Genomic DNA, 24603 nt, shown 5'->3' on the forward strand with positions numbered 1-24603 from the left:
TGTCACCACGAAAGTGACTCGTGATAAGCCATACAAGAAAAACAGTATGTTGTGTATTAGGCATTTTTACTATCCAAAGTCGAAGTACCTATGTGTTGGTAAATTCGTCAAAATGTTTACTAAGGCTGAGTTGCACCACCTAACTTAAACGGTAACTATGACGATAACCGGTGCTTTTTGTATGGAGTTTGACAGATTTTTGACATTAATTTGTCAAAGTTAAAGTAAGATGGTGCAACCCAGCCTAAGAATTTTGCATTTTTCTGCTGTAATCTCCGCTTGGAGCTCAGTGTGAATGGGCACTGAAAAAAATATCTGTGAGTTTTATCGATAATGTTTATAGGCCTACTTTAGCAACACTAATTGCAGCCGCCTGTTAAAGCATTATTCGGTGATATTGCTCATGAAATTGGTAGCAGTGACGTCATCGCCCGTGACAGAATGGATGAATATTTTATGTGTTAATATGTCACCGAACAAACTAATTACACGTATATCCAACTGATGATTGCACGAATAAGGTGCTAAAATGTAATTATTGTATTATACGAGTATTCGTATTACAAATCCGATATAATGTAGATAACGGCACGTTTTAATAGCCTTTTCTTACTTACCTCTTTATCCATGAATGACATTATTATAACTTTTATTTTTAGCCCAGTGATCCTAGCTTCTGATATTAGTAGATTTTACAACGTTTCCCAGTCGGAAATTACACTCTCTAATTTATGACCCAATATTAAAATGTTAAAGAACTCATGTGATGATGGAGCTGAAAGAGGCCTTCGATAAAGCTGGCTCTAGTTACTTTTGACTTTGTGTCAAGTGGTCATTTTGCTTTATCACAAGTAGCTCCTAGGTTTTGTGCTTAGTAAGAAAGAAAAATAGTTTATTTGTTTAACAAACATTTTACACAATTTAAATTACATACATAATTTATTGAACCAAAATGGCTCCTACTCAGCTTGTATCATGTTCCATTTAGAACATGAATGCTGGTATTCTGTAGGAACCATCTTGAAAAGAGCGTCAACCAGGGACGCAATAAACATTGGCATTTCACATAAACATTATATAAACCTTTACTAGTCTATTTAAAAATAGAAAAGTTCAATAACTTAGTATACCTACTCCGTTCCAAAAAACCTCTAACACATTTTAGAGCGTGATCCCGCAAATTCCCGCCCTTTGTCTACTAAATAAAGCCTGCTGCCCTGTTTTCAGCCGTCAAACCGTTATTGGATCATGCCAGAACAATACTCTTAGTTACGCCAGTCGGGCAACTAATGTAATTCCACCGTTTATAGCAACGTGACTGACTGTACTGAGTACTTGTATGATTTTTGGCGTTTTGTTGGCATAGTTTAAGAGAAGGTCTTGCCACTTCAGTTTTCGGGTCAATCAGTACTCTTGGGACCTTTGTATTACCTAGGAGGTCTAACGTTGATAATATTGAGGTAACAACCAAAGCAAATGATTCAAATTTTATAAAACGTCCTAGATTGGAATTTGGATGCAAATAAAAAAACTATTTTGTTGTTTTAGGTTACAATTAATGAAAATGAATCGTCTATTGAAACTTCTTATTCGCTTCCGAATAAATATGCTTCAAATACAGCATGATTAACGTAGAACCAACTCGCCTAAAACTCCACGGCTGCAGCCAGCTAAGTCCTCAGCCAGCAAAAGTGCAACAAAACGCATTTCAATTAAAGTTGCGTCAAGTTGGCTCGAGCGCCGCCCAACAAATGGAATTATAAGCCCGCCTTACGGTGCGGTTACCTGCGCTCAAGTCGGGCCACGTGCGGATTTGGAGCCTTAGTTAAAATATAAATTGCATTGCATGTAATATTTTAAACTTTCTTGTTGCATTTTTCACTATAAATTACTCGCGACCATGACTCGTGACACCTAGTTGAAACGTCGGTTTTGTTGCCAAATCCATTGTATGCAAAGCAGTGATAATGCATTGCATGTTTTATTAATTTTGGAATCATCATTAAATTTGTTCAGTTTATGTTTAAATACCTACAGCGTTTCGTCATTCGGCGCCGCCATTTGGGGTCAAATAACTTTATTTTATTTTATTTTATTTTTATTTTTCTTTATTCAGAAAACCACAGCTCTTTATAATAATAATACAAACAGGTATTTAACTCAATAACTATCATCATTTGCTTTTGTTTGGGTCCATCCATCATAGGTTTACAAAGATCACAGCGAGCTTTCACGTTCAAACTGAAGGTTATTGGGGTTAAAATATGATGAATAAGTAGAAAGCTGACTTATAAGTTAAATCATTTTTTTTATTCCAAGAATCTTATTTCTCGTTGCATAATTATTTGCACATAAAAAATAATAGCACAATCAGGAATTTATTTACTGCTTCCACTTACAAATCAAGGTGTTAATAAATCATAATGATAATGTCAGTAAAGAGTTTGAGATGTTGGAGAAAAGATTCAATTACTTAGTGAAAATAATGTTGAAGCTTCCAAATTATTTTGTTTAAGCTTATTGTAAACACGAGAAAAAAGAAAAACATTTTAATTTATATAGGATAAGAAATTATACTTTAATGCAATATTTTTTTTTAAATTCTAAGAAAAACGACACGACCATGATCCGAACGAGGCTCCGGCTTAGCGCAGCGATTCCGCTGCGTTTGGTATTACAGCCGCTGCGTTTATATTGTTTGCGGTGCAATCTGTCTTTTATTGCTAGACCTGGGTGCTGCGTGCGAGAATGGATTTAATGACGTCGACTTAAGACTGAACTTCCAGAAAAGTGATTTGTGAGAGTTTATCTAGACTTGACAATTGTACTAAGTATCACACCAATTTTCAGTTAGGTGGCTGCATAGTAAACGGAGTTTAAGCACTTTCGCTGCTGGATAAAGACTTAGTTATAAAAAGAAATACTCAGAAAAATACTTTAAGAATAAGAATAACTTTAAGTTTAATTCGTCTGCCCTCAAAAGTCAATCTTAATTATTCTGGTTCTGAAAATAGCAATCGAATTTGACTTGTAAGTTGATCATTAATTTACATTTGCTTTCATCACCAACGACATACAATTATACATGAAAAAAATTCAGGATTCTGAAAGTAATACATTTTATGGCGATTCAGCGCAAATAAATTAATAAAATAGTAAAAGAAAATGGTAAAAATTTATTTGAGACCCAGGAAAAAACGTTTTTCTGTGACAAACTCTACCGAAATTCAGGCGATCGAAGCCGTGGGCAAAAGCTAGTGCCAAATAAATAATATTTACCATTACCTTCCTCCAATTAAACATAATCCTAATGGATACTGCATTCAAATATGTCCAGCCGCTACGAGAAAAAAGGAACGTTTTGCTAATGGAAAAAAAAAAATGCAGATTCCGGACGAGAACCGGACGAAAACCGGACGCGGAGCCGCCGTCGCCGGACGCTCGCCGCTTCGGACGTTCATTATTGAACAGCTGATAGCGAATAACAGTTGGAGTTAACTGTTTAACTGTAATGATGACTGTGTTCTATCACTTGTGTGGAAATAGCTATAGGGTAGTTAAATGAATTTGCTGTCCGAATTTTCCCGTTGTAAGTTTTACTATAATTTGTGTTTTTTGTTTTTTTTTGTTGTAGTTTTTTGAATTCACAAAATGTAACAGTAGGTACTCGTATTGAAATAAGTACAAATTATTATTATTTATTTAACTTCCACGTGTCGTTACTAGCCGATATCAACCATGTAAATAGTAAAATTGCTGTCAAGTTTCTCAATAAATAAATAAAAAATCAACTCAAATGGCAAAATGTGGTTAGGTAATTTTCCATAAAAAGTTACTTAAAACAATATCTTTATTAGGTATACATGATTACATGCAAGCTAATAGACACATAAGGTTAAAATAACATGTAAAAAGATTTGTTTCACAAAAAATCAAAAACTCTATTCGTTCGTATTCTTGACACTTATTGTTACAAAACTGTTTTGGTTGCTCAGTCCTCTGCCACAACAAGGAAATCACATACTTACACTTTCAAAGGAATACACACCTGAAAAGCCGCTGTTGTGACAAAATAACGTGGGTACTAAAGTGATTTCCACCCGCCGCCAACCCTTCAGGAGGGGTGATTTCTGTTGCAAATGACAAATTGATCAAGCGGAGAAAGGTAGAAAGTGTGTATCCTGGGTTTCAAGGGTTAAGCAAGGGTTGGTGGAGCAGGGTTGTGCCCTAAGACGTTGGGTAAACTTAATTATTGGATCTGATGAAATAAGAAACCAAACAAAGTTTTTCATCACCAAAATGATTCAAAATTGTAACAAATATTTTTCCTCAGTGAGATTTGCTAGGTGACTATGACCACTAGGTACCTACTTTAAATTTTCTATAGGTAGTTCATGACTTAGTTAAATAGTATGATATTCACTCGTGTAAAATAAAATGAGACAGTTGAGTATGTAGATATTACAGCAGTCCTCTCAGCTTTTTTCGTACTGGAAAAAGGGCTTCGGCAGAGTTCGAATGTAGTGGATACGAGTTGACAGTTGAACTCTTAAAATATTTGGAAAACTTTAAAATAATACCTAAAATCGGTAATACGCCAGTTTTACGCCATTTTTTATCTGATACTCATTTAATGCAAACTACCTATAATTTTATCTACCAAAAAGTCTAACGGACTCAATAACTGTCCAACTGACTCGAAGTGGCAACCCTATGGAAGCGAATTCCGCGAACATTCAGGCGACAGACGTAAAAAAAACAATTTTAAGGGGTGGGTTTATTATGCGACCTTTTTTAGAAAACTTCTGTAACGGAACCGTGTTAATAGGGCAATGATTATCTTTGAGATTGCAAGTGAACCAATTTCTAAATACATGGTGAAGTTTTCTTACTGATTTGTGTGAAGAATGAAATTGAAACATTATTTACACGTTAGACGCCACGCGGCTCACCGGTGAGCCTCGAACTATTTCTATTGTGTCTAGAACCTCGGCAGTCAATGATAGTCCAGTAGAATTAGCTTTTAAATCGGAAATAATTCCTACAAAAGATTTTATTGTTTTAATGGCTTCATTGGTTGCCCATTAAGACTCTCCTAAGTTTTCGACTTCGACGGAGTTGTGCTTAAGTGGTGGGGGCCCCCGAAAGGGGCATTTTTTCGGTTTTCCGGTTATACCGCGTAAAGGACTTACCCTATCAAAAAGTGGTCTTCATGACGGTTGAAGGGCATTTAATCCTGCATTGAATAAGACCAAATTCATATGTTTTGGACAAACCGTTTTCGCGCTAAAGTTCGACAAAGTAGAAAATATACATATAATTAATGACCCTCTCCATGTCCAATGGTTTGTTACCCACAGGCTTCCAAGTCTTGAAAAGGGCCACCTCAACCAGTGTAACCCTATCAAGGCTTACGAGCTCGATGCGCCTATCCTTGTTCGTCCCAGCCGTTCCTTAACTGCGGTTGCTGCACCTCTTCCTGGCACTTACCTGAACGACTCTGTGTTACCTACTGTGGCTGCCCCTCTTCCTTGTATCCTCCTGCATGACTACGTTGCCTAGCCGTATGCCTGGTCTAAGGTTCGACGCCAAAAATCAACAACAACAAGTTTATATTAAAACGCTGAAGAGTTTTTTGTTTGTCTGTTTGAACGCGCTAATCTTAAGAATTGCTAGTTTGATTGAAATCATTATTTTTGTGTTGAATAGCTCATACATTGGGGAAGGCTATAGGATATATACAATCACTCTACGACTAATAGAGGCAAAGCAGTAAAGAAAAATGTTGCAAGCACGGGAAATAGTATTTAAACTATTTTCACTCGTACGAAGTTGATTTTGTGGCGTCGAACCTGGGACCAGGCATATGGCTAAGCAATGAAATCGTACAGGAGGGTACAAGGAAGAGGGGCAGCCACATTAGGTAACACAGAGTCGTTCAGGAGAGTGCCAGGAAGAGGTGCAGCAACCGCAGTTAAGGAACGGCTGGGACGAACAAGGATAAGCGAATCAAACTCGTGAGCCTTGTTAGGGTTACACTGGTTAAGGCGACCCTTTACAAGGCTTGGAAGCATGTGGGTAACAAGCCATTGGACGTGGAGAGGGTCATTAATTATACGTATATTTTCTACTTTGCCGAACTTTAGCGCGAGAACGGTTTGTCCAAAACATATGAATTTGGTCTTATTCAATGCAAGATTAAGTGCCCTTTAACCGTCATGAAGACCACTTTTCGATAGGGTAAGTCCTTTACGCGGTATAACCGGAAAACCGAAAAAACGCCCCTTTCGGGGACCCCCACCACTTAAGCACAACTCCGTCGAAGTCGAAAACTTAGGAGAGTCTTAATGGGCAACCAATGAAGCCATTAAAGCAAAAAAATCTTTTGTAGGAATTATTTCCGATTTAATCAATTTTTGTGTTTAATTCTACTGGCCTATGACTTAAAATACCAAAAAGTAAAATAGGTAAATCTATACTGGACAGGTAGATAAACAACAGCTGTAGATTAAAAAGAAGAAAGGAATTTTTTACAATATTGGGTGTTACTTAATGAAATTAATAAGAATGTTGGGTTTAAAGTTATAGATGCCTTTTTATGATTGTCTATTATAAGCCTAGTATTATTGGGCTGTCCAGAAAAGTTTACTTAAACTTGAAGCAACAAACACATTTTAATATTTTTAAAGATATACTTATAAAAAATCTTTAATCCGAAAATGATCGAGGAAGTAAAATACGTCACAAAAGTTAAGACATTTTAAACATAATTAATCCGACAAAGTGAAACTTCTGTCGACAATTAAAAGCTTCCAAAAGGTAATTAAAACGATATCAGAAACAGCAGCGAATAATTCAACATCGATCTTGAAAGATTACTAGCCTATTACGTTTTCATCAATAGGCCAGTGTATTTTATTTAATGGTAAATAAGGCAGAGCCATTGTCGGTTTCGGCCGACGTCGTAAATTACCTTCTCCCGGGCGAATTACCCCACCTTTCTCGTCTCCAATAAATATCAATCAATACTTAGGGAAAAATAAAATGGGTGGTTCTCGCCAACACGCCAATTGTTCTGATGGTTTTAATGGATAGCCGATCAGGGGATATTTCCGAACGGGCTTTTTAATTGTTAGTCGAGACACAAGTCGAGAGGTGATTTTTGATGGTTTATTTGTCTATAAATACTCACTTGGGAGTTTTTTTGCGTTGTTATTGGTATAACTTATTGGCATAAAGTTTAATTTATTCTTTAGGAAATAATTGTATTACCATTGTTTGAATAACGATATTGGACCGTAAATTATTAGATAGCAAAGCAAGGTGCACAATAGTAAGTGATATAAAAATGCTGATATTATAGTTTCAGTCAGTCGGTCTTGCATAACTAACTACCGTTAAATCTTGAATCTGTTCGTCAGTAAATCTTCCATGAATATTCATCACAAACTCCTTTAACTTATTATTTAGCGCCTTTTTAGCTTACGGCACTGTGTGGCTGCACACACTGGAATTTATTGGCATCTTACGCAGATAAATTCCAACGAAAATTGCGGTGAAAATACGAAGAAAGAAGTTACTCTACGGAAACAATAATGCAAAACACTAAAGGTGCACTTAGGGTCTGTATAACGACACTTTAGGGAGACGCGACACGCTACAACGCGACGTATCTGTAGCGTCTTTTTTCGTCGTTTTCCTTTTCACGTGTCGCTTTTGTTTTGACGTGTTGGGACTTGTCTTTAGAATACGAATGTGGAAAATGAATTTTAGCTTCTCACTGTGTCGAAACCTGTACAGTTTTTTCAGGGTTATGGTACTCGTAGCAAGGGTAGAAGTTTAAAAAAGGCAAAAACGGTTAATTGGAAGCTACCTTCTTCATTGAGGCTTCTTCATCTTCATCATCACTACAGCTACTGGGTAGTCCACTGCTGAACATAGGCTTCCACCAATGATTTCCAGATTAGCCAGTTGGCCTGCTTCTAGCACTTGCCTAAAACCTTTATGAGGTCATTTGTCCACCTTGTGGGTGGATATACTATGCTGCGCTTACCGGTTCGTGGCCTCTATTCCAGAACCTTGGTGCTCATCAGTTCTTGCTATGTGCCCTGCCCATTGCTACTTCAGCTTGCTATTAATCCATCAGGCTATGTCAGTGACGTTCGTTTACGGATGTAATGTAAGAATTGAAGCGCTATGTCCCATATAGTTCAATCAATTTTTGGTCGACTTGTATCTAAAACGTTTGGTATTTTATTTGTGCATGCATTGCTACAGTCAAAATGGTTACAAGAAACCTTCGTAGCTTGAAACCATGCAGTGACTATCGTATTCAGTTTTACAGACAACCATTTCTCGGCAGCTTTATCGTGCAACATCGTCGATACCACAGCCTAAATATAACAGTAATACTCATTAAGTCTTGGAAAATGTCATTAAAAATTAAGTTACAAATATTTATATTTTCTGAAAAAATGATAAAACTAATGATCACATTAGTTAAATGTTTTATTTATCAAATACCTATTCTAGCCTAGGTCACTGAACATAGCATAACACTTTCAACTAAATGAAGATAGTTAAGTACGTAGGTAACTCTCAAAAAGTGCTTTAAGACCGTGAGTTGTCATTCATTTATTATTATAAGTTGTTTACCTAAATATTTGAAAACTTTCTTAAAGTTGGTTTAACGATATGCGGAAAATCCTTAATCATACAAATAAGCTCATATTTTTCAAAACCAGATCTATCTCGATAAAAAATCAGATTCTTGACATTTTTCACCCGCATCAATAACCATCAGTTTTCTTCATCGTGTTCAAATCAAATCATTTATTCAGTACTTAGGCCTTTAGGGCGCTTATAATCATCCCAAATATACTTACTTAGCTTGTCCTACCGCCACTTCATGTTGTGTCGTGGCTGTTTATTATTGTCTGTGGTCCAACGCAAGACAGATAGCCGCTCGTCCAGCCACTGCATGTTTTATTCATCCGACCCACCGACGACTGCCACCGCAAGTCTTATTTCTTAAAACGTTTATGCGTTTTAATTTAGGTAATAGATCTCTACGAGTCCTTGCATTTGAATTTTATTAACATACTACCTCGGTGAAGTTACTTTGTTTCTGAAGAATAACTCTGAAACTATCTGAATAGTATAGCTGTTCCTTTGCCTTTTCAAGGATTTAAAATAATGTTTCTTTTTTTAAATAAATTCAAATATAATTTTACGTCTACCTCCAATATTGTATTTCCAGAAAGGTTCATCGTATCAAGCTTCGTCAGATCGGGGTTACCAGCATCCAACTCATTGACATCAAGAAGAAGAATTCTGGCTATATTTGGAAGAGAGCAAGCAAGCTTATGTGCAGCAGTGTAAGTACTTTTTAATAGTACTAAACCTATATTGTACAAATTGTCTTTATAACCATCATCATCATTTCAGCCATAGGACGTCCACTGCTGAACATAGGCCTCCCCAGTGCTTTCCATGTTGTCCGGTTGGTAGCGGCCTGATGCGTCCAGCGCCTTCCTGATACCTTTACGATGCTCTTATGGTCTTTATCATGCACTTACTAAACTGTATAGTGTACATGAAATCGTTTAAGTGAAAAACATTGAGATATAAATACCTACCTACCTACTTAGTTTATCCTATTCTTTTCTACGATTGCGGGGACAAAAGGCAGGAGTCCTATCTCCTAGTTATAGTTAAATACATCTTCTCAATGGTTGTCAAAAGCCGTATTGTGTTGAAGAGTTTCTATTTAAGCCTGCCTCTTTTGTTGCTGCAGCCCAGTCTAGACAGAACGATTTTGACGATTTATTGTCCTAGGACTTTATATTACTTATTGCAATGACACTTAAGGTTAAAGTCGATGTTTTTGTTCTCTTAGCTAAGATGCAATCGACATTTTACCTTTTCCTTGATTTTGTTAGCAACTACATATTTTAGACCCTAGGTCTAGAGCATTGGTTCCCAAAGTGGGGGGCGCGCCTAAGACCTTTAAAGACCTATGCAAAGACCTTTAACGCGTTGGTGGACAGTACAAGTTATGAATTACTTCCCAATACGACACTACTTATTCACATACATTGCCTATGGGAGTAGTGTCAATGTAAAACGAGTCAAAACTATGACGTCTTTAGGCGTTCTGCCGTATCATCCTTTACTACCTAAACGCCCGGGCGCCCGTGGACGGTACTGTCCATCAATGTGTTAAAGGGGGGCGCGGGCCATCTGTAAGAAACCTGCGACCGCTGAGAGAATGCATTCCAGACTGCTCGATACGACCAATAAATAATCGTGACTGGAGAAGGGAGGGCGCGGAATTTTTTGTATGGTCGAAAGGGGGCGCGCTTCAAATAAGTTTGGGAACCAATGCTCTAGAGACTATGTTAGTAGACTCATTCCAAAATGTACAAGTGCATAATAAGATACCACAGAGTTCGTCATGAAGCTTCTCTAATAAGGCGATAACATTAAGGAAATATCATTTATCAAAGCTTTAATAGATTCTTGACATCTGAAAACACATTCAACACGGTGTACCTACTGTCTAATTTTTCAACGTTACTCGATTTACTTCCGACAGCCACGTTAGAAATGGCATTTAGCCAGTACGTGCGGTAGGAAGTGACCGATATTTCGGCCTGTCTAACATTCGTCAGTCGGTTGAATAACATTCGTCAAATGGAACGTTGGTCCAGTCTAACTCTGGTCAATTAGCTGAGGCAATCATGCATTGTATCCGTACAAATATTTTGTGGAAACACGAAATAGTCAGCTGAAAATTTTAGTTTTTTACGCGCCATGTGCGGTGTATGTTAACAAGTCACGGAAAAGTACTGAAGAATCCACTGCTATACCTAAACATAAAATTATGAGATGGTCGAAGAAAATTCTGATAGTATAGGAAAAAATGCAATATTTAACAAAAAAAATTCTTTCATTTTTTAATATTACCATTTAAAATACAATACCTAAGCATAATCATTATTTTAATTCATTCCATTGGGTGCAGAACGCCAATTTAAAACAAAATGCTATGAAGATAAACCTCAGGTTCAAAGTTTTAACAATAGCAAACTAAAATAAACATTACATTATCCTGTCTACAAAGAGAGAGAAAGTAACCAACCAACTCCAAACTCCAGTTAGTTTTCACCAATTACCCATAAACTGTTTTAGTAACGGTGTTCACAAAAAATCCAAAAGTACCCTGGATTCAGTGTTCCACGCGCGGAAATACCGGCCAAATTGAATTTGAATGCGAACTAGACAATGTGTTTGCAGAGCTCTGAATGTAAAAAATGTGCAATATTTGAAAGGTGTGTCCTATTATTTTTTAAACAAAAACGCATTGGAAAGGGTTGTTGAAAAACTTTTTTTTATTGACTGCCAGTGACTATTTTGATAATTATGCGTAACTACCTAATAGGCTAACATTTTTTTACAGTACAATTAACCTTTGTAATGAACTTCAAAAAGGAGGACGTTCGTCTTATACCATGTTTTTTTTTAAATTTTTTATTTCAAAGCGCTGAAGTTGTCTTATTATCAGGAAATTCCTAGACGTATTTTCCATTATTAGTCCCTCTTGCAATTATACATGAAGATATCTTACATACTTACATTTTATGAGCTTGATAGCTATCCCGGTAAAATAATTCAGGGTAAATATCCTAAAACCACGTTATGTAAGCATAGAAAATTAAGCAACCAATTGCTAGAATAATGCCACCGTTGCACTTTACTGCATAATGTGAGTAGTAACAAGTTGTAAACATGCAATGTTGTCATTAAACCTATACTTAGATTGTTCATAATAATAAAATCGATCTTTTATGGTCACATAAACATTTCATGACATGGTAGCTTTAGCAATAGCAATATTGTAAATTACACCGCAGATAGCACCTATATGTATTACAATACAGCTTCTTCCACATTTTCCCTATTTTCAAATCTATTTATTTATCATCACCCACCCCTGTAGAAAATCACTGCTGTGTGCTTACCATGAGTTTACGTTAGGTGTGCTCGCTAGCGAGTACGTCAAAAAAATCTAAGAAGATTTTAGATATTGAAAGTGGCTACGCCCCTAGCGGCTAGGGCTAGGGCGCTGTACAATATGTATTTTTTTTACGCAGTCGCTAACGAGCACACGTAACGTAAACTCATGGTAAGCACACTGGGCAATCGATATACCATGTCTATTCTAATAAAACACCATAACCGTTCTAAGTTGTTTGCATCTAGTGGCTTCCTACAAACATTAACTCACGGGAACTTTTCTTCCCCAATTCCCCGATTCTCAGTACTGCATATTGCCTGCCATCTTCACTTCAGCAAGGCTATATCAAGAGCTACTTCAAGAAAATATTTATTTATACTGCTCAGTTCCTTCATGCATTGTTTGAACCATTGCTTACAATTAACCACTTAACACGTTCTAACAACCAATGAGAACTGTGTTAACAGTTACACCGCTTGTAGCTACATTGACAAACAAAACAATGTATTGTTATCACAAACAATTCAAAACACAGATCAATGTATGACTCGGTATCTACGCCGCGTCACATCTTTGTATTTGATGCGATGAATAATACATGACGGGGCATCATGTGGATCCTTACCTTCTACGCATGAGGCAAACGTAGGAGGACACAGTGGGTCTGCTTCATACCCCTGTTCTTATATTTTAATCTATACAGGGTGGAATTTTGTAATGCCACCTGGAGGGAAAGTACTCTTAATATTGTAGATAGAAAATTTTTCTCAAAGAAAACATTCCTTTATTTTTGAAAAGAAATAGAACTGCATTTAAAGATTTCCAAAAAATTGCTTGCTACACCCGGGAATCGAATCAACTAAAATCTGTTAAAAATTACACCCTGTATTTTGTTGCATCGATCGTTAGGGTTAAGTATAAGGATGAAATCTTTCTAACAAACTTGATGAATCAAATGAAAGGAAAACCATGGAATCTTAAATTATCTTAATTATTTACAGAAATTTGTATGGTATGGTAGCGAATTTTCGAAAAAATTTCGAAAAATTTTCGAAAATTTATGAATGCAGTTCTCTTTCTTTTTAAAAATAAAGGAATGTTTTCTTTCAGTAAAATTTTCTATTAACAGTATTAAGAGTACTTTCCCTCCAGGTGGCATTACAAAATTCCACCCTGTATATATAAAAGAAAGTCGTGTTAGTTACTCCACTTATAACTCAAGAACGGCTGAACCGATTTAGCTGAAAATTGTCAGGGAGGTAGTTTAGAGCCAGGAGAAGGACATAGGATACTTTTTATCCCGTTCGAAATAAAAAAAGTCTGCTTATTTATTGCCATTAAGGCGGAACAAAGTTCGCCGGGTCAGCTAGTTTTAGAATAAAGGCAAATGGTTTAAATTGCCTCTTGTACTTACTTGCCCTATTTTGCATCCACCAGGCAATGGGAATATAATTACCACATTGTTAAAACCGAATATTTATAGCGAAGCCAAAAGGGTTATTTTGAATTTTGATTAGTTAGTTACATCTTATTTCGAGACCTTTAGGACTGATGAATTTTTTTTTAATTTTCTGGCCTAAGTAGTTGAAGATGTTGTGAAAGAGAAGTGTTGGAAATTGGGTCATATTATTGTTGTCCAAAACATAAAACAGGTCACGGTGTATTTGACACCTGTCATCCGCGGCCACAAAAGGGCCACTTTTCGTGGCTGAACAGACAACTTCTCACTTACTCTGATTAATTTCGCTGTCAAGACATAATATCTTTCTCCTGGGAAAGAGAAGCTTATTGGTCGATTAGTGTATTAAGGCCGGGTAGCAGAGAAAATGGCGAAAATGAGGTTTTCATTTTTCATTTTTGAGGTACTAAACAGTAAAATTAAAGGCTAAGATTTTTATTGGGCATAGTTGAGGATATTTTCTAGGGCTATTAACGGATGGAAACACGATTTGATGAAGTTGACTCGATAGAATAAATTCCCAAAGTCACCTCTATTCGTTTTCTATTTATGGTTTTATTTTTAAAATAAGCGATTTGAGATTCTAAATCTTTTACTAAACTAAAGTTCAGAAATAACTTGAGGGCTTTTAACGGATGAAATTTTTATATTGCGTCTTATTTAGTTACTATGTTAAAAAATGTGAAAAAAATCGTCCATGACGGCTTGGACAATTTCAATCAGTCGCGCGGTGGCGCTTACGGAGGACGGACGCGTGTCAGTTTTTTGGCCGTGACAGTTCGCGATTTGTCAATATTTTTGACAATGATGACTTTGATGAGTCACAGTATAATAATATCAGTGTTACTGGAGAAAGCTTAAATTTTTGTTAATTGAGAATGTTACTAGGTATGCAAAATCACTTGAAACCTTTGTTACAGGTTAGCTTTTACATATACAAATACATTTGTTTTTATTTCATTCAAAAATACCCAGTAGTTATGATTTTATAGGCATTTAAAGTTCGCTTAAATATCGAGTGCCGCCGACGGTCACGTGACCCCGCGTGACGTACATTCACAGTGTCCGCTCACTAGAAAACGTATATAAACATACTTAAATACATTTTTTTTGTAAATACATACATATTATACATATTAACACCCAGACCCATCACAGAAATTAAAATTGAACCAAACCCAAACTTGATGCGATTGTGTCGTTTTATTGCGAATTACCTTCCAGCTCCATCATCAGACCCTGATTACTATATAGAATTGAAGTACTCGTCAATACAAAACCAACGAGCCCAAACTCGATGAAGTTAAGTCGTTTTATCATGGAGTTCCTATGGCCACCTTCCAGCTCCATCATCAGATCAGCTCCATGCCATCATAATATTGCATGGTCATCCAAATTACATGTGTATGCGAAATTGCAGCTTAATCGGTGGTCCGGAAGTGGGTCTTAATTCAGCTTGCAAGATTCCACCCATACAAATTTGAGCCAGTCACTGTATTATGACGTCACGCGCATAAAATGGCGGGCCGGCCGCCGCCCGCACCTTTAAAATTCAATATCTTGGAAACTAATTGACGTATCGAAATAATTCTTTCACATGTATTTTTAATTTTTAACAGAGAATACAGAAAGCTAAAAAACAAAATTAGTGAACATTCTTCATTAAAAATTATCAATTTTGTCTACCTATTGAAATTGAAATCGTTTGCATCCTTTTAAACGTAGACTCTACTCATGATACATAGTACATTCCTCAAATATGAGACAAAACCAATGAGTTAAAATTACATTTTAATAGTACCTACATACAATCGTCTTACACTCTTTAGAAGAGCACACTGACACAAATAAATAATAAAAAATACTGTCTAAGGTCTGTAGCTAAAGGTCTAAGCTGTAAGATAGAAGAATCTTGTAGCCAAAAAGATGGCAGATGCAGCAGATGTCAACGGATTTAAAACTGGAGTTCATGTGACTCCTTGTAGACTTGAGTGTCTAGAGCGTCCCTTCCTCCACCATGCGTAAGAAATTTCACAAAAATACTGTCTAAGGTCTGGAGCTAAAGGTCTACGCTGCAAGATGGAAGAATCTTCTAGCCAAAAAGATGGCAGATGCAGCAGATGTCAACGGATTTAAAACTGGAGTTGATGTGACTCCTTGTAGACTTGAGTGTCTAGAGCGTCCCTTCCTCCACCATGCGTAAGAATTTTCACAAAAATACTGTCTAAGGTCTGTAGCTAAAGGTCTAAGCCGTAAGATAGAAGAATCTTATAGCCAAAAACATGGCAGATGCAGCAGATATCAACGGATTTAAGACTGGACTGGCACCACCTTGCAATGTCATCCTATCATTATTATCTGTAATGTAAATTATTTTTAAAATGTATTTAAAAAATAAAATGTTCGTTTTATTATTTCAATAATCTGACCTCTCAACTCAACTACACTACACAAACACCTTTGTTCGCAACTGTACTGACGAAACCTCGATATTATACCGTTCATTTAAGATGGCAAGCCTTATGTATGGAACGGTCGCTTTTTTGTAACCTTTATAATTTGGTCGGCTTATAGAAGAATTCCTGATATTTTTTTGCAGTTCGATAACTTTCTTATAAGTTGTAATATAAAGCTGAAATTAACAGGATAGCTTATTCAAGGAACATTTTAATTTGTTCATTGTATGCCATGTTCCCTTGTTATAAGGGAATCGCGTATTCGGCCACGAAAGTAAGACTGTTAAAATAAATTAGATTTCTTGAAATCTCTCTTTTGCGCAAAGCCACATCATTTATATTTACTGTGGTTATAAAGGTGTATCAAGGGTATATGCTACACCTTTTTATTCGATTGTAAAAGTACTGGTTTACTCACAAATCCGTTTTATCTGATTTTAGAAATCTTTTAATTACACTGGTGTTTATCATTCAAATCAATGATTAATGTTTGAACTAATTTGGACATATCAAGGTCTATCATTGGTATTTTTTTCAAACTTCTGCGTTGAGCCATTTACGAGATCTGGGACATCACAAAACATTACCCCAGCAAAATTCTGAATAACTTGAGAACCGGAACACGAACAAATTTTGCTATTCGTGGACAAATTACTACGCAACAAGAGCTATCTATCCATGTATTTGGTTCCGGGATAGAACGACTTTAAAAAAAAAATTGCCAGGGTAATGTTTGAAACGTTACCCCAGCAAAATCTGTTTTTTCTTAATAACTTTAAAACTATAATTTGAACGAATTTTGCTATTAGTGGACAAATTTCTGCTCACGATGGACTAATTATCTGCTATACTCTCGACTCTCTAAAGCACAACATTTATAAAAAATTTGCTGCGGTAATGCACTCCAGGTAACCGTGTGTGATGCTTATTGCTCATAGTGATTTTCGATACAGAGCCCCGTACATACGTTATACATAAATTATGGAAAGAAAACACCCAGACCAATACAAACAAATATGTATGCAATTTTAGTATGATATTTTTATTTATTAATAAACAAAAAGACTGAACAAAATTGATTCGTGTACTGATTAATGTAATTAACCACATGCAAAGCTTTGTGAATTGCAACAACTATAATTCATTATCCAAGCTCTAAATAATCGCTACTACGAGTAACTGATCATAAAACGTTTTTCCAACCGCTCAAGCTCCCGAGGATCTACCGATAGGTCGGGTGACGTAATCTTGAAATTCTTTTAGCCGGCGCGGAACTTCCGGAAGGTCGGGTGACGCCACGCCTCTTTGAACCGTGTTTACTTTGGCAGTTATATTCTATATTTATTCGATTCTAAAATATATTCCCAAAAATTTTGAAAGTTGTTTTAATTTGTATCACTTGGATATGATTTGTATTAGAAAGTGCTGTGTGTGTGACGCTTGAACGGAAGGAAGTCAACCTAACCTAACCAACTGCGTATTTCTAAACTGCGTATTTCTATACTGTGTAGCCGCGAGAGCTCTTTGGCGCGCTGTCTTCGGCGAAGAATTGCGCGCGCAGATTTTGACAGCGCGATATACCTACTTTAGCAGAAATACCAAGCCTTAATACTTATTACTTTTTTATCACTCATGTTTTCTGAGGCTTTTTATCTTATGTCACGTGGTTCCCTACCTTTCACACATAAACCGACCATCCTAGTCAGATCCTCCCCTCCCTTCTAATCATTCGGTGTTTCTGATACGTAAGGGGTGATAACCATTACTGGGTAGGGATCCGACAAAAATGGGCACTATAAGAATACTAAATGTAAAGGCCTAAGGAGTATGCGTAAATTGATTGGTGTGGTATTCTCTGTTTTTGGTTTCGTAGGGGTTTCATTGTCTTCATGATTTTTTCGTCTTATTAGCGGGCTGGGGAGATCTATTGTAGTGCCAGTTTGAGGACAGTTTTGATGCTTGGAATGATAAGGCTGGATCGCGAAATGAAATGATTTTTCGTGTCTTGAAATGTGTTGTGGTTTTAATTTTATTCTTTTATCAACTACGGTCAAACCAAGGTTACACCTTGACAGACAAATTGGAAAACTCTGGGTAAAGTTTAGTGTCAAAGGTTTCAAAATACGTACAGCATTCACACATGATGCAACACTAATATTTTTCTTGTCAATAACTTAGAAAATTGTATCTGCTACAATCCCTAAAATAAGCCCAACGGAATCCCAAACTGCACCCAGAATCCGTCTGATTTATGTAAACTGATCTTTGCATTGAAATATCACTGCATTTGTCTCGTACACTTTGCTCACGAAGGAGTGAGTACGATTGTGACATCGAGTTTCATTCTACCTCTACATGCTGCATTAAATATTGGGTACCTACCTAAAACGCTAAGTAGTAGCAACTTTAGTTGAAGCAACTTTCAACCTCTAAGTACATCCTTCTCACTGTTATTGCTGTGATTTCCCGAATATTTGGAACGTGTGAAGGGAAAATAAAATTGAATTTTGTTTTTACAGGTTTCTACAACGGTGGGTCGCAGCACCAAAACGTTCAGTTGATGGATACCGCAACTCTTTATGAATGAAGAAATTGACACGCATTTTGAGACAGCTGAAACATAACTGTAAGTTTATCATTGCTATCGGTATTTATACCTATAATAATATAGTTATTAAGTTGCAAAGTATAAGTAAGTAACTACGAGATTAGCGAGTTAGTTTGGTCTATTTTCATAATGCTGCTAACCGAAACTCACAATATTAGTATTACACCGTGCGCATTTTCTTCAAAATACAGCCTTTTAAACACCTTGTGGCGTGTTGCCAGTTCACAGAACAGCATGCAACGCTCCGTGCGCTGCGCTTCTTACAACCGATATGCATTGTTGACAGATGATAGCGCCGATTTAGTGCCGTAAGCCGCCAATGGAATCTAAAGCCGAGAATACACTTGCCGTAGGACGGGGGAGATTAAAAATCGAGCGACTCGCAGACACAATGAAAATGTTTTTCGCAGCCCCTTTCAGCACGCGCTTTGTTTGTGAAACGAAGTTCCCCGTTTTTCTCTCTATATACGCCTCATCGCGATTTTCTCTTAGGGGAAAATATTGCGTAATGAATACCCAGCTCTGATTCACAGCAGAACGCATTCGACGTTAATTTAGGCAATAAACGGGCGTGTTATTGATGCTTTTAGTTTTTACTAGGGATGTCACTGAGGCCTGAATAACGAGCTACGTAAAAAAAATCTCTGCTCAGTCTCATTTCGTTAGGTAAGGGGGCGTCCATAAATTACGTGAGACGATTTTGGCTATTTTTCAACCCCCCCGCCCCCCTTGGTGAGATTTGGTGAGATTTTGCCTGACCCCCTCCCCCACCCCCTAATCTCACGTGATATTTTAAAAAAATCCGAAATTTTATAGTTTTGGAGTAATTTAACTGAGAAAGATTTTTTTTTGTGTGCTTAGTGCGAGTTTGCATTTACCGTTGTCGCTAACGAGTGCATCAAAAAGATCTATAAAGTTTAAGATTTTAGTTCTTGAAAGTATCTGCTAGGGACGCTGTACAATCATCATACATTTAATGCATGTCATTTTTTACGCAGTCGCTAGCGGATGACGATCGATATAAAGTCGCACTAAGCCCACTGATTACGAATATATCGAGAAAAACACGTGTAGTGACAGCGGTTAGTAGTCTACTTACTAGGGTCTCATTGTTTTTTTTTTTACAGAAGTACCTAGTCTAATTATTGTTCCTTTCTACATAATCTAGCAAAATCGATTTTGATAAAAAAAACTTGTTTTATAATTTTCTTAATTTCGTCATTTATTCTGCATTTTAATATTCACACATGCAGACGGAAGCATTTTTAGTTTATTTGTTTAGACGGTATAGAATAAAATGTCATTATCATCATAGAAAATATAATTTTTTAGGGTCCCGTAGTACTGACAAGGAACCCTTATAGTTTCGATATGTCTGTCTGTCCGAGGTTTTGCTTGGAAACTATTGGCACTAGAGAGCTGTAATTTTGTGGAGGTATGTATATTAATCACGCCGACAAAACGGTAGAATAAAATTTTGAAAAAACTTTTTTTAGGGTAGCTCCCCTACATGTAAAGTGGGGATGAATTTTTTTTCGTCTTCTACACCGTGTAGGATATCGTTGGATGACTTGTGGGTTTCAAAGACTATTTTTCGATTTATTGATCCGTTTGCAAACTATTAAAGTTTAAAGTGCCAATTTTTTATTCGAGCAAGGCGTCCCCCCCCTCTAAAAATTAGACTGTTGGCTTGAAAAATCTGGAAAAATTCATAATAATATTGCTTTTTATGAACTTTCAAGGAAACTATAACGGTTAGGGTAGGTCAGTTAGTTTAAGAGTACCTAATAGTCATTTAACTCATGTATTATACATATCTAATAAAAATTCCTTAGAAGAAAATATTAAAAGCGACTTTAGATGAAGTAATTGCTTGCTTCTGAAATATATTTTGTTAACGACGGACAACTACGGAACCCTACACTGCGCGTGGCACGACACGCACTTGGCCAATTTTTTTACTTATGATTTAAACCCAGTTTTCTGGCAAATTCTATTTCTCTATTTCTTGCGGAAAAAATTACGTGATATTTCCTGAGACCCCCCCTCTCCCCCACGTGAGATTTAGTGAGGTTTTTGTTGACCCCCTCCCCCCCCTAAAAGTCTCACGTAATTTATGGACGCCCCCTAAGTTAAATAAAAAATAGCATTGTGGCATGCAACTTCTGTCCTACTAATTAATTTTCAATCTACTTTAATTTAAACCTTCACAGAATTTGTCTCACGAAGTTTTTAAATACTGTCCAGGGAGGGAACATTCAAAATTAATAAGTAAGTAGGTAGGTAGTTCCATGAAAGTCGCTCTGCTTAATGATTGGTATGGTCGAGGATAAAATAAATAAAAGGAAATTGCTTGTAATGAATATTTAACATCGATCAATATTACTTCTGTAGTTTTCGACAGGTGGAGAGATACGTAACAAAAGTAGGTAGACCGGGTACAATAGTACCACGGGTCAATAGTACCATCGGCGATATTTCTTCATACAAGCAACGTTAGATTGTGTGCATAGCGTCAGAATATGCGCTTTTTGTGTTTCCATCCGCTCACCAGTCGCCGGCGCTTGCGCTGAAAAACGAAGGTGTACAGGAAGGATTTTTGTTTTTTGCCCAGCCGCAGTAAGTTTTTATGTCAAATATATGAGCCCATAAGTTGCCTAATATGCTATTTGTTACCAAAGTATTGTTGTCAATAGTTTATCCAGGCTCTAAACTTTGTATCGACAGCGAATTATTGGCATTCACTGTGAAAATGACTGAATTTTAGGTGAAGTTCTCTTGACTACCTACTGGGAACAAATGTACCAGTCTCCATGGGGTCAATTGTAGCGGTACAATCAACCCCGTGGTACAATTAACCCCCGGAACCTTATTTTATACTTAATATTTTAAATTGGTTTTAAAGTACCTATACTTATAATAAAATAAGTTATTATAAAACATTCACGTGGTTATTTTACATTTTTACAATTATATTTTTATAATTATAGGCATACCTACCTACTGAAAAAATAGTTAATGTGTTTTATTAAATAAGTAGGTAGATGTCGATAAAAAGGTGATATAAGTACCTAAATGCCTACTTAAAATATTTTAATATAAGTTTCTAAAACCCTTCTGAATATGTACATTTTAGCTTAATTCAGTAAGTAACTAAGTATTTGAACGTTTTGTTTTAGATGCCTCGACGTAGAGTCAAAGGTACTGATCACGGATCAACGGATCTATTCCTTTATGAACAGGCTTATGAAAAAATTTTAAAAGGGCGAAGCATTAATAGGTATAACTAAATCAGGGTCAATTGTACCAGGGGTCAATTGTACCCTCATACAAAAATAGATTTTTAAGTTTTGATTATTCTATCATTGTTATTATGCTTATTGTTGTTTCAGGAGCAATATCCGAGCCAAATAAATGACATATTATGTAGAAACAGTTAGCTTTTTCGTTTTTATGGAAGAAAAGTTATTGTTTTGTTTTTAAACTTTAGTGTTGATTTTTCATACTTGTTCCTAAATATTTTCGATCTCAATTAATAAAGAATGATGATTGTAGGAGATTAAGAGTACAGAATACCCATAAAGGTGATGATTAGATAAACATAACGACTTTTATAGCCTCATATATTATTGGTACAATTGACCCGTTGTAGGGGTCAATTGTAACATGAGACATCGTACAGTTCAAACTCGTTTTTCACTAAGTATTCGAAAGAATAGTTCAACTCTGCATGCTTAAATTTGTAGCTTAGGAGTCTAGTTTTTACAGCATACTAACAGAATAAGTTATATTTCATTAGATTTCTCAATATTGAACAATTTCCAAAAAATGGTACTATTGTATTAACTTTTGACAGATCCAGAACTGGGCCACAAAACTATTATTTCGGAGTCGTTGAGTAATGTGTACGCCATCCAAAACTTAAACTACTGCCTAAATAATTTATAGTGCGTTCACAGGATTGTTAGCGAGTTCGGCGAGACACGCACGTACATACAAACTTACAATTTCACACGTATAGTTCACTACACAGTAAAGTTATGGGCAACATACATTAATGCTGCCGTCTATAAGCTAAAAGGCCGCTAAATGACAAAATCTAATTTTGAGCTAGAGCAGAAAAAAGCGGCAAAATTTTCAAACCGATGCTGCTCAGTATCTATAAACATTTTGTCATGTTGTCATATACCAAAAAAAAGGTATTTTTTTCAACTTTCCCATGAAGTAAGTTGATTTTGTAAAATATTAATAATTAATTCAATAAATACACATTTTACTTTCTAACCTTGTAAAATTTTAAGGCTTGCTTCAAGTGTGCAGAACTAAATGGCGGCTAAAGAATCATAACTGCTTTTAAGTTATGGATTTATTAATAACTGCCAGAAAAGACAGGAAGTTATTAACATATCCATAACAAAAAAGCAGCTAATTACACATAGCCGCCTTTTAGCCAAGTAGATATCGCTTAACTTCTCTTCCAAAATTTTTTAACATCTTATAATACAGTTATGCATAACTTAATGGCAGTTAATTACTAAACTTTTTCATATAACTGCTTTTTAGGCTAGCACTATCCACATCTGTATTTTTCGAATCCTGCAAAATTAAACGTTAACTTATAAAATCAAACTAAGTTTTTGCAAAGAAAAGTTCTTTTTTTCCACAAAACTATCGGGAATGGTGATTACAAAATAAAATAGTCATTTCTCTTAGGGTAATATTTTAAAAATTGCCTTGTTTCTAGTTCTAACAACCTTATTTGCATGTGTGGGGTATCAAATTAAATGTAATTAAGTGGTGTATAATGCTGTAATATGTGTAATAAGTGTAATAACCTCAGCTGAATTACAATTACGAAAATATTTATCAAAATAAAATCTCAAGTCCATATTTTCAATTACCAGTCTCGAAACTATAAATAATAGACAGAATATATGTAAAGCACACATAACGAGCAACTCATTATCTATTCAGGTTTTTTTTAACTCAATCAAATTCAAAATGTCTTAGTTATATAGTTGTCAGTGAGGCGCTCTCTACTCCAGACAGCTGTACTCTATTAGTTTCAACTAATTTCAGTGGGAAAGGAGACGAGTGAATGATAGTATTTTATGTTTCTTAAATTTAAATTTAAATATATTACCAACATTATTCAGTACACTGTTTTTATCATTATTACTGTTTTCATTCTTGAGAAAACTTATGTTTCTATGAAACCTAGAAATACCATATTATTGAAATCAAATGAAAAGTAATTATATTTTCTTCAACTTCTCTCTCATGATTTATGCAAATGACCGTGCTGAGAATGTTCACTTTCGAAAAAAATTCTCATCTCTGACAAGGCATATCTTTAAGGTTCTAGAATGCTAGATTAAGCTCAAATTGTAGAAAATTTAATTGACTTTACAAAACTATTAAACAAAGACACCTGGAAACATTTTTCATATTTAAAATAACTGAAATAAGCGCCTGAATTATTCAGTATTATAAATTATTTCCCATCTTTGACTTGCTGTATCTCCAAAAAATTGACTAAGAGCATTGGAATGAACTTCAAACGGTGGCAAACTTTATTAAATTTAGTAAAATATGAAGCAACGATATCGACAAAACGCTCTCTTGTGGTAGTTTCCCCAAAACAGTGAAGAAAGCGCCAAAGTTACATTTTGACGCATTGTTGCAAATAAAGGTAAAAACTCTAAAGGGACCTAACAACATCATAAATACTGTAAAAAAGCGTGTTTACGATGTTTTGATGTCGACATTGACTGGCCTATTATGTAACTAAATAAAGACTCCTATAAGCTTAGGTAGGTACTTGGCTTAGATACAAATATTTACTTATTATTCCAAAGCAAAGTTTTAAATTATTTATTACAAAATATAAACGGTGGTTACCTAGTAAGTTTATTTCATTGTCGATTTCGAGGAAAAACTGATTTATTTTTGTATTTTCAATCGATTTTATCAATGTTTTTTTTTAATTATATCCATTTCAATACTGTGGCATTTCTTCTTTCTTATAAGTTTTATAAACATACAATATTGTCATTCACTC

This window comes from Ostrinia nubilalis, chromosome 4, assembly GCF_963855985.1.
Source record: "Ostrinia nubilalis chromosome 4, ilOstNubi1.1, whole genome shotgun sequence".
Taxonomy (NCBI): domain Eukaryota; kingdom Metazoa; phylum Arthropoda; class Insecta; order Lepidoptera; family Crambidae; genus Ostrinia; species Ostrinia nubilalis.